Here is a 13018-nt window from a genome sequence, read left to right as displayed (position 1 = left end):
AGCTATATCCGACGAAATATTATAAAGTGCCATTACCAAAATTGTTTCTAATCAAACCCTTCCTAGAATGAATATGGGTTGGCGGCAATATGTGAGAAACCACTACCATTTATCCAAAACTTTTAATACTATCGCTAATTTCTCGTAACAACTCCAAATAGATCTAAACCGTATGGCCACTCAATAAAGTCGCTTTCCCCTAATCCCCTCGTTTCAGCTATCGATTAAAACATCGATTGAAACATTCATAGTACAGGCTCGACGTTAATTAAGACGTGGATTATCATTTTAAAGTAGTAAATAAAATTGTAATCTTTCAACTTTAGAGCACAGGCGTCTTATAACACGCGTTTATCTTGAAATGTTAAGCCGAAACGCATATACTTCTTTGATCCCACCTACGCTGATATCCTGTAGACCTTCCTACTAATGCACTGTCATTTTTAATGTATCCATAGATTTCTATTGGAGTGAGTTTTAATGGTGTTCTGACGTTGATGCCGTTTGTTCTGTTGCAGGTAACATCGGATCGTGCCACTAATGAGTTTGTGAGTAAAGCGATATTAAACAATGCTTGTTTGTAAATAGTGATGGAATTGACAGGTTAGATAGAGGTATACACCTACTTAATATTTCTATACACGATATTACGTGGTAATTAAATGGTTTTGAAGCTTTTGCACAAAAGATTTCAATTAAATATTTACGTTTATTTTTCTCTTTTTGCCGACTTTAAATGGGGAAGGGATTAATCAAGGATAGGGGAGAGGAATAAAGGAAAGGACTAGGCAGGGTAAGGAGAAAGATGTGGGCCTCCGGCTTCCCCACTTACCGATCGAAACACAGCAAAATGCTATTTCACGCCGGTCTTCTGTGGGGACGTGGTACTTACCCGGTGCGAGCTGGCCCAATTCGTGCCGAAGTGTGCCAATTAGTTCAGTAGTTTTTGCGTGAAAGAGCAACAAACACACACACATCCTTACAAACTTTCGCATTTATGATATTAAGTAGGATGAGTCACATAAAATTAATGCATGACCAACGGTCACATTAAATATTGTTTTAGTAAAGTGAGGAGTCGAGAGCGACGGTTTGTCAAATATTTACCAATCGCCGTCCATATAGGGACGGTGTCTTTGATAAATATTACTACATTTTATAAATATTTATCCTGTTGCTACTCATTTATTAGGGGATCTAGTATATAATGTAAATCTATATTACAATTAACGGATAATACGGTAAGATATACGGAAATAACGAACGGTAAGGTTAGAAAAAATTAACTAAAACGGAATTGAGGAGATGGACTGATTGACCTTATATATTCTGGTGTAAGTTACGATTGCTTTAGAGAACATATCGGACGCTTTTTACATTATTTAAGTGTGTTATGACTTATTTGTTTGCTTATTTTATTTATATATTTATTCTTGCTTATAGAAATTCACAATAACAGGACAGAAGTTGCAAAGGTTGGCTATATAGCGTTTTATTCAACCAATACCAAGGTGAATGTTTTACTGTTGCGAATTCGAGAAAAAAATGTACAAAAAGAAAGTGGATGGATCTTAGCATAATAGAGAATATAACAAAAATAATACTAAATAGATATCAGTGAAGTCCTGTGTCCCCTGTCCTGGGCAGATGATATAGGTACATCTGTTTCACTGATCGATTTTCTTTATGGACAAGTAGGTGATCAGCCTTTTGTGTCCTGCCAGACCGAGACATTTCTTTTTTGTGCATCCCTGACGAGAATCGAACCCAGGATGCTCCGTTATACGCTAACGAGTTTACCACTGTACCAAGGAGGCGGTCAGACTAAATAGATAGAGCTACATAAATAAAAAACACACACACCTATAAAATAGTGATTAAATTAAACAACATATAATATCATCTCAATTATTTATTCAAACTAACGCGGTTGAATATCGTTTAATTTAATGTTTGCGAATCAGATTGCTAATATAGTTAAAATAATATTGCCAATAGATTTTGCGAACAAATCTAACGTATGATAATCTGTGATTAAATACAAAATGCCTAGACTTAAAATCGCATAATCAAATACTATTTTATTATTAAAATGCATCATTTTAAGGTTTTCTTAACGTTCCATTGTTCTTATTCATATTTTACTATTATACGAGCCATTCTATTAATATTTTAAACGCGAAAGCTTGTAAGTATGTATGTATGTATGAATGTATGTTACTCTTTCACGCATAAACTACTGAACCGATTGCAATGTAATTTGGTACGTAGCTAGCTGGACAACTAGGATAACACATAGGCAACTTTTCATCCCCATATTCTTACGGGATACAGACTTATGCGGGTGAAACCGCAGGGCGCAGCTAGTAATTATATCATTGAATAGTGCAAACGACGAAAAACCTTTGATCTATCACCCCAGCCACTTAACACGCCATAAAAATTACGAAACAATAATAACGCAATAAATCTGAAACCTAACCCAAACATGTGGTGAAACAACATTCAGGAGTTATTAATTACGTACAGACAGACATCCGAGCCGAAGAATTCACAGTATATATATCAAGGGTATAATTGGAAACAAGTGTGGTGTGTGTTTTTATTTATTTCCACTTGCAAATAGAACTTTCACTTGAGTCTATATTATTAATTGAAATCTGATGATTTTTTTTCTTATCAAAATTCAAAACAACATGTTAGACTAAAAGGGTATAACAATCAGTTAAGTGCGAGGCGGACTCGAGACTATGGTCCCTTACATGTAGAAGCTGTCCTGTCCCTTATATTAAGAAGCAACTGTCAAAAATTCGGTCGCCCATCCAATTAATTACCATACCAGCCGTTGCTTAGCTACAGCTTTTACTAAATGTTTTATAATTTAAACACACGGACAGCGAACTGATAGGGTCCCATCTAAGTCTTTAGATACGGGAACCTTAATAACAGGACATATTTATAAGAACATTATAATCTAATTTTATTGAAATCTGATCATAATTTATTTTCATACAAAAAAATGCAACGTATGTAAATTTCAAATCTCTTAATTCAGAAATCAATCATTTTATATACATTTAACTAGCTGCACCCGGCAAACGCTGTTCTGCCTTACTCTTATCATTATTAGGGGTATGAAAAATAGATGTTGGCCGATTCTCATAGATACCGGATAAGCACAAAAAATTTCATCAAAATCGGTCAAGCCGTTTCAGAGGAGTATGGCAACAAAAACTGTGACACGAGAATTTTATCTATTAGATATTTTTATTACAATGCACGTCCAAACATTCCATATAATATAACATACAACAAAATCGATCATATCCCATACAATACAAATAAACAATAAACTCAAACGAAACATGGTTATCTTAATGGATCTACCAATCGCGTAGGTACCCATCCATGATAAACAAATAATTCATAAGCAAGCAGGTGTTGAAGCATTAATCTTTATCCCTCCGATACAATCCGATTATAATTATACATAGTTGATTGCACGGTGTTAGAAGATTGCCCGCTTCTTTGGTATAGTGGTTAACACGTGATCGTAGAACTAGGGGTCCTGGGTTCGAATCCCGGTGGAGACGCACAAAAAAGAATGTCTCGGTCTGGCAGGACACAGAAGACTGATCACCTACTTGTCCGTAAAGAAAATCGATCGGTGAAAGAGATGAATATCATCTGCCCCATACATATCCATCTGGATTCGGGACTGCACTAGAAGATTTCAGTATCATGTATGTAAGCTTAACATTATTTGTGTGTCCTGTGCCTGGTAGAGATTGCTTTGAGACATAAGGCCGATAATTGTACAATTTTTGTGTGTTAAGAGTTTCTCTTCCTTCTTTTCTTAATGCCAAATTGTACAATAAATAATAAAGAAATAAATAAATAAATGATTATCCAATTAAAAGTATAACAATTTGTCTATCAATGAATGTATAACACTTTGACTTGCGTATCTTTGTAGAATTCATCATACTAATATTATAAACGTGACAACAGCTGATCAGAATGGAATGATATTTAGTACAGAGATAAATAAAACAGAATAAGCATGTAGGCTTTTTACATGAGCACTTTGCGAGTAAAGCCTTAGCAATTAGCTAGTTTGTAATATCTTTATCGATTAAGACTTAATCTCGAAGACAAGGGGTCGATTTATGACTGGCAGATAGTTGATTTCATCAGGAAATTAGGCAATTTTTATTGGCGTAATCTCTTCATACAAAAAACTGTCAAAATCTCGGACGTCCGCTGCTTAATTTATAATGGCTTTCGATGTTATCGAATGTTTAACTAACATACTTTTAAAATGTCCATCTAAGGCGTTTTAATCGCAGGGGTGAGAGAATTTCTTTAATCATCTTAGTTCACAAAATACGACTAACATCTAGCTGATAACTAATTAATTATAACTTATAAAATACGTATGTTTATTTTATAATATAAAAATCTCGTGTCACCATTTTAGTTAACATACGCAGAAACGGCTGGAGCGATTATTTGAAATTTTTTGTGCATATCGGGTAGGTCTGAGAATCGGCCAACATCTATTTTTCATACCCCTAAATGAAAAGAGATTCTTTGTCACCATAAAGTCGCCTTTCCCTTAAGCGAAAAGCATCAAAATTCAGTTGTAACCGTCACCAACCAGTTAAATATAATTGTCTCCTGGCTTTGCCCGTTCGTTATTATCTTCTTATAAGTTACACGGCTCTGTTTCGTATTAAATAGCGATTGTATCGTGTTACGTTTGTGATGATGTGTGGCTGTTACACACGCGATTATGTTCTAGATCCAGCTCTAAAGGCCTCACACCTTTATAATAAGGTTACTTTGTACTAGGTATGTTAATAGAAAATTTGACAGGAACTCCTTAGAATATTTAGGGAAAGAGTGATAGCAATGTAGGAAAGAGATTAGATTTGGTGAGTTGATTGTTGAAATCTGTTTATGCTCTTTTTGCGGGTCTTGAGCTATATCCGTACCAAAATTCAGTGAAGTGGGTTTGGAGGTTTAGGCATGAGGAAGGCACAAACAGATTGGGTTAGTTTCCTATTTATAATATTTAACTGGGATAGTATATTTCTAAAAATCATAATCCAAGGTTCATAAGACAATTTTAATGCAATATTTAAAAAAAGAATTAATGTAATTCATGAAATAACCGTCAAAACGAATTGTTATAACTCTGTAATTATAATTTGTATAAAGGTTTGCAAAAGTATACTTACTTTTATTAACCACTTTTTCGGTCATATCCTATTATCCAATGTCCTTTGTTCAGAAGTTTAATCCTGCCAAGCTTTTAACAAATATCAATACGGAGAGCAAGTAATTGCTACGGATAAATATTAAATCCGGGAATTTATTGGTTTATTGTCTTGATAAATTACCTGGAAGTGTTAATGTGAATCATTATGAAATTAGAAAAAGTTTTTGCAAAGAACAAAGTTTTTAGGTACTGTATTGGATGACTATTGGATTTTAATTATAATCTTTTATTTTAAATTTTTAAGAGGATTCATTATGCTCTGTGAGTTTATTAAAAACTCCAACATTTGTACATAATTTTTACTTTAAGTTGTCTACCAGTTTTAAAGTACTGAATCAATATCAAATAAAAAATAGCAAGTTATAAAAGATTCGGTCAAACAAACCAAGTGACTACCGCTTCCTTTTGACGCCTGGCTCTTTTCATAGCCACAAAACGATCATAACATTTCTCATCAACAAGATCCAGCATTCTTAAGTATTGGAAGAGAACTGGTTTCCAACAAAAACGGTCCGCTCCCGGCATTCATAACAGTTTTTGTCATATGCCCGTCGCCATTACAGGCTATAGACATATGATATCATATCATATCACTGGATTCCATAAGCGCTGTGTCCCTGGTTTGAACGCTTATATTTTTTCCAATCCTCGTATGGAATCTCATTCATATGATTAGATCCCATTAAGCTAACGTCAGTTTGAATTCCACACTTGAATCTTTCATTGTCTTCCTAATTATGATATCAATCTAATGACCACTTATAAATACTTTCATCAAATTAATTCCACCTACAAAATTTAAAGCAAATTCCCAGTTCGCGCACTGTTTTGGTCAAACTAGAACTAACAGGGAAATTATCACGACAAAGGCAGTATAACTCGCTGCATATCCTGCACCCAAATCTAATCTACAAGTCAAACATAAGGAACTCAACATCACAAACTCATAAGATCCAATTTCGATTAATCTCGCTTGCAAGTCGTAGCTCAACTTGAATATGACTTCGGAACGAGTTTTGGTATGCATTAATACCTCGCTTCAATTGGTTACATTTCATCGGTTCTCTTTTGATGTTAATCGAAGAATTTGAATGTAAATTATTGCTGATTGTGTGATTTGAATATGTTATTGTGTTGGTATTAAATTGTTCATCGCTGGTTTATTGCTTTTAATTTCGATTGTGATGGATTGAGTTATTTTTTTATATTTCATGTATTTACAAGACTTTTATCCAAACAAATGTATTATTTAAATATTCTTATACCATTAGACCATGCTTATTAATTCAAACTAAGGAAATTAAATGTTCAAAAATATTATTTCCGGTTTCGTATCTCATAATTAAAATAATTTCTAAAGACATTCCCTTATTAACTGCACCTTGATTTATACAGATAATAAAGCGGCGTTTACTCATTAACCTAAGGTCGTAAAATGTCAGAACTTTAATTATTATTCGTAACGTCATAATTATCGATCGTGAGTAATCATCGAATGCATGAATTAATGTTTGCCGTCCAATTTAATCTGACACTTCAATATACATTCGAAGACACTTAATAGTCATGCTTACATCGGCAGAGTGCTCTGGATTTGAGATGCAAAGTGTCTTGTTAACATGGCCGAGGGGTACTTAGATTATTACGTTACCCTCTAAGATACTAGTTTACTTGTTCGAAACTCCCGCTGGGCTTAATGTGAGGCATCTGTACAGCGCGCCACCCGTCTCCACAAATCAGACATAAGTGTTGAATCATTATTAACTGTAATGTCTTACATATAAGATTCTAAAGCATCATCGCCAGCACCAACTTACGTTATCAATTGTACGCTCCAAGCTGTTCCATTACAAGCTTTACATCATTTATCATACTTTACATTGCCATAATTTATTCGTGAAGACTTTCTTGTTTTATTCCTCCGAGATTTCTTAACATGGTGTTCTCGAATTTCTTAATACGTGATGCGATTCTTGTATAAAGTCGTCGCTTGGAATTCTGCTTCCATTATCGATAACAATATTTTACACGTCGCCAAGTGTGCCTGTAAAATGAAACCAAAGCTTATTTATCGTCGTTGTGGAATTTTGTATGTCTTAAAGTGTTAACAATATGTTCTGTTTATGCGCTATTGTATATGTAAATCTTAGAACAGTATACTTTACATTTTTTTTATTTTTTATATCTCAACAAATATAACACAAAATCCGGTGCTAGTTAAGTGTTTTTAACTCACTTTAATATCCATTTCAACATGCTTGATAGAGTCATTTACTCGAACGTTATAAACTAGGAAAGAAAACGGCCCAAGAATATCGCCTTGTCGCACCTCCATTACTGGCTCTAATGATTAATTGTTATTAATGCGGCCACATAAACAGAGATTGGACGTTAATGCCTCGTTGCATTAGATGTGATCATCTTGCTGGAATATATAATACGGGACTAGTTAATTTACATCTATTAGCGTCCATTTCACTAATGCTATAACAATAGGAATTGGTAATATAACATGTCAATTGTATTTAATTACAACCGTATATCGAGTTACTTCAATCGTAGATAGTTAATGGGATGTAAAGACAATAGGGATTCTATTTATTAAGAGTATATTTAATTGGGGAGAAAAAAAATATATAGATGTATATATTACTAAGTATACATGGTCTTCTCTGCCTTTAATTACAGGAAATTACATTATAATTTACAAGTATGTTAAAAATATTAAAGAATTATTATTACAACAATTTAAACTATATAAAAATGTCACCTGTAAAATGTGAAGTTGGGTAATTGGAGTACATTTTTGTTATTTTTTATCTAAGATTGAAATTATATAACCGAATAGATTGAGATGGCTTTTGACTAACCAAGATCTGTTAACCGCTGACACAACTTTTAGAATCATGCGCAATCACGGGCGCATGCGCAAACAGCGTTGAAACGGAAATAAAAGCTATTAGCTTATATCATTTGTGTATTTTTATTTGATTTAAGCTATCTATAAGCGTAAATATGCAGCGATATGCACTAATATTATAATGCGGAAACTTGTATTTTTGTATGTTTACCGTGTTCACCCAAAAACCACTGGGCTGGAGAACCACTGAAAATGTTTATAAGCACATGATGTTGTAAGTACCCGTTTTTTTGTCATTTCAGTGCAGTAGGATTTTCGGGTTAATAATAATTATTTTATTTATGTTAAAATATTTATCGAGTTTAAAAAGCCATCAATTTATAAATCTTTCGTTTTTCGGGATGTCGGTAAAGAATAAAATATATGTTATAAGCACATATTTCTACAAAATTAGAACAAATGACGGAGATATATAGCATATTTCATACGCAACATTACTTTTTATTAAAAACACGATAAAACAACCCGCCGAAAGCTTATATTTCTCGAGGTATTACTGGCTTACGTGTGAACAAAGAAACTAGAATCAAGGAATGTTCTAGAACATTTTCAAATTACAGTTTTATGATTATTTAGTTAAATGCTATTAAAAGAACACAACTTAAAAAACAGGGAATAAGAACATATACGGAAATTATTACAATAATAAACTTTAAATGCGGTAATGGTTAAAAATAACCACATTTACTAATTACAAATTCGTTGTCCGAGTCCACTGAACCATTCTTCATGAAATCTGCCAAAAGATACATTAATTAGAACACACACAACTCTTTAACAGAGTGTCTTTGTCCGCATTATGAATGCTACAACACTGCATACATAATTTTAATATACCATAGAATATAATAATTCCTTTATTTTTTTATTTAAATATCTAAACCGTTTTTATTTTGTATATGTGGTGTTAGCCTGTAAGTAGGTTTTGCACTTGTACATGTGTTAATTCTTAATTTTAAATATTTTTTTATGGTATTGTATTAGTGTTAAAAACCGTTGGCTTTCCTCAATAAATAATAATGAATGCAGTTTTAAAAATCTACCAATACGCTTAGATCCTACTAATCCTAATGCGAAAGTTTGTAAGGATGTGTGTGTGTTTGTTGCTCTTTCACGCATAAACTGCTGAACCGACCGGTAGATAGCTTGACAACTGGTATAACGTAAAACTACTTTTTATCCTACTATTCTTACGGGATACGGACAAACGGGAAACCACGGGGCGCAGCTAGTGTTATGGTAAAGTAATTGTCTCACTTACTTTTAAACAGTGTATACGTGAAGAAATTATTGAACTCTGGCGATCCTTAGGATAACTAGACAAACACTCATGACGTTATTGCAATGCTACCGAACCGCACATTTTGTGCACTTATCAAGTACAAAATTTGAATAAAATATACCCTTTTAAAAGAGGATTAAAATCGAGTCTAAAGCAGTCGATTACACACACACACAGATACAGCCAGCAGGTCAGTGATGTCGCTCGTTACTACAAGTTTATATCTACCCGCATTCAAAGTTATAATTAATAAACATTCAAAGTTATATATTAAAAACTTGAAAAAGTTTATGTTTACATCATTTATGAATCTTTCTAAGTTATGTAATGAATATCACTATATAAATAAAAAAAACATACCTAAGCTAAAAAAAGAGTCTTATAAACGCCCAATGTGAAACACAATACATGTACATATATTTATAATGCCCGCTTGCCAAGCGTCTAACGTCACATCGTGCACCAGAACAGATAAAATTTTACAGATCACATGTTCCGAAACAACTTGCGAGGTACGAAAACATAATTTTCTACATCAGTTGATTCTGTTAAAAGTCTTATGACCGGGGAGAGTTGGAACGCGCCGGGGCACATTTACATACCGCGATATGTTATGTCATTGTTATTTAAGTGTGGATATGTATCCCGTTTCGAATACCCATTTCCATGCTCGGCTGTGTTCGCATTTGTGTGTGTAATAAATAGTCAAGTTTATTGTTGATATTGTGTTTCTGTTTGAGAAATGAAATTTTGATTGTTTAGTACGAAAGAGCTGCATATTTTTGGTTTTAACTTACACAATATGTCTAGATGTATGATATATCCTGGTGCGTTTCATTGGAGATCCCGGGAGCCCTTTTATTATTATTTTTTTAATGGAAAATGCTCAGACCCACCCCACGGCCCGGGGAAAGGCTGTGGGTTATGTCGGACTCCCACTGCCTAGAGACGCAATGGACCTACCGACTAAACTCCACTGTATTCCGCCTTCCCGCGCTATTCGCCGTGGCCGTGGGAACTCATATGAAATCACCCACTACATCCCGGGATCCCTGCTATTATGCTTTGAGTTTGGCCACCGAGGAGATTTTAGTGGCTAGAAATCAAACATGTTCTACTTTTCCCAAAAAATTAAAGTATGTTTTGAAGATTTCCTCCTCGTTAAAAAAGGTGTATGATATGTGTTTGAATGGAATAAATATGCGACATATGTTCCTTAATCCATCAAACTGTAAGAAAAACCTTCAATTTATAAATACGTGTTAAATGTTATGTTTACTTATTACTCTTTTCCTCTTTATATTAATTAAAAAATAACCTAAAACCACAGTGAAACTCATCAACAAATTTAAACATTAACACACTTCACTTCTGACACACGTTTCGTCTGTATTAAGACATAAATCTTATATTTCGCTCATTTAAATAAAACACACATTAAATAACACTACCAAATATACACGTTGGTCCCAGTCTTGCTAACCTTCGTGGTTCGACTACAATTCCATTTTACTGGTTAATATATCGCTTGAACGATCGTATTATGTTTTATTTCACGAAGCATTTATAAATATTTATAAACGTTAAGTAGAGAAATGCAGTATTTAATGAAATGTTTGACAGATTGTGAATACTTGACCTGAATGTAATCGTGATTTTTATGGCAAACTAAACTCTCGTCCCTGCTCCGCCTGGATATTTAGATTCCTGTTTTATGCCAAGGGAGCATTTAATCGGGATAAAAAGCATCCTATCACCCATATCAGCTCATATCCTATCTGTATACTAAGTTTCATCAAAATCCGTTGCGTAGTTTCAGCGTGATTGACAGTCAAACATCCAAACAAACAAACTTTCACATTTATATTAATAGTGTGATTATTTCAACACCAGATATGAAACCTTAGAAAAAATTAAGGCTAATTAATATTCGTTTGATAAAATATATGTATAAAAATTAACCTCTATTCTTTACTTAACTTTAATAAATTAAAAAACAATGCAATTTACAGCCATGCATAAATTTAAACTCAACATAATTAAAGGCAATATAATAAAATTGAAATTTAAAAATATTTTCATACAAATTTACTACCACCAATTAATTTTTCACCCATTTTTGACCAAATAACTTCAACAAGAATGAACGAGGGCGGATATTTATTTGAGTTGAAATATATTTCAGGTCAAGTGTGGGTATAAGCTTTTATTTATGACTATTATAATTGTAATACGTATATTGTGTAATGATTGTAAGATAATAATGTATTGCATTCAACAGTGACATTTTTATTGGATGCGCTCGTTTACAGTTATCCAAAAATACAATGAATGTGAGAATTTTAGTATTTAACTGGTTTAAAATATGATTTATTAATTGCGTTATGTATTCAGTCGATCACATTTGATGTAAAATAAGATGATCGGATAATAATTATTTTATCTACATCTATTTTAATAAGTTTCGATTGTGGTATATAATATATTATAGCCTATGTCACTCAGTGATGCAGCATCCCAATGGTCAAAGAATTTTTGAAACCGGTCTAGCGGTTTTTGCGTGAAAACATCACAATTATACAAAAATACAAATGTTTCATCTTTATTATATTAGTATAGGATATGAATCGACAAATGCGTTGCTAAGCGTGTAACTAGCGAACGGCTCGACCAATTTGTCTAATTATTTGAGACACAAGACAGTTCTTATAGAGAGAAAAGAAATACCATGAGCGAAGCCGAGACAGACCGCTAGTCAGTACATAGTATAAAACAAAGTAGTTTTTTCTGTCCCAATATCCCTATGTACGCTTAAAATCATTAAAACTACGTAACGGATTTTGTTTTTTTTTTTTTAATAGATATAGTGCTTCAAGAGGAAGGTATATATATATATATACTAGCTGCACGCCCCGGCTCCGCCCGGGTAGTCATTTATCGAAATTGAAATAATATAAATTATCCTATCTCTCAAGTTGGATCGAACTGCACATGGTGTGCGAATTTTATTATAATCGGTTAAGTGGTTTAGGAGTCCATTGAGGACAAACATTGTGACACGAGATTTATATATATTAAGATAATAACATCCATTAAACTACTACTTAATTAAGGCGACGCGAGCGAAAGCTACTCACAAATAAAAGTAAATCTTCATTTATGTTGGTAAGCGTAAAAATTGAGATAGTATAGACTGGTCAAAAAAGTATCAAAAAGGATCAAACGTTAAGACCTAGTCAAATTCTAAAACATCCAGACCTATACCTAAAACAGATAAGACCGCCACGTTAACATTAAAATTAACTCCCAAAACTTGAACAAAATCAAGTGAATGTTTAAAGAGTATTATCATTCAATCGGCTCAAAGCGGAAAATTACCCTTTATAAGTTTCGAAGTCCTCTCGACCCTCCGAATTGATACGGATTGAACCGACTCTCAACTATTTCACAACAAAAACCGCCAACTCGGACCGTTTCCGATTGAAACGTTGGCAGTTAAAAATAATCTGAGAGATGAGTTAGGTGCATTGCG

At 33.4% G+C, this 13018-nt stretch overlaps 1 protein-coding gene across 2 annotated transcripts in view; it reads left to right on the top strand.

The window, feature by feature from the left end:
* Positions 1-513: 513 nt before the first annotated feature.
* The window catches only part of LOC119828537, a 108718-nt gene continuing 96213 nt past the window's right edge, over positions 514-13018 (top strand). For both annotated transcript variants that reach the window (XM_038350721.1, XM_038350720.1), the window contains exon 1: positions 514-548. The gene's annotated coding sequence lies outside the window, so the exon portion shown is untranslated. The remainder of the gene's footprint in view (positions 549-13018) is intronic.

The sequence above is a fragment of the Zerene cesonia genome, chromosome 8 (assembly GCF_012273895.1).
Source record: "Zerene cesonia ecotype Mississippi chromosome 8, Zerene_cesonia_1.1, whole genome shotgun sequence".
NCBI lineage: Eukaryota > Metazoa > Arthropoda > Insecta > Lepidoptera > Pieridae > Zerene > Zerene cesonia.
The sequence above is the reverse complement of the archived record's forward strand: the minus strand, read 5'-3'. Positions and strand labels throughout refer to the sequence as shown.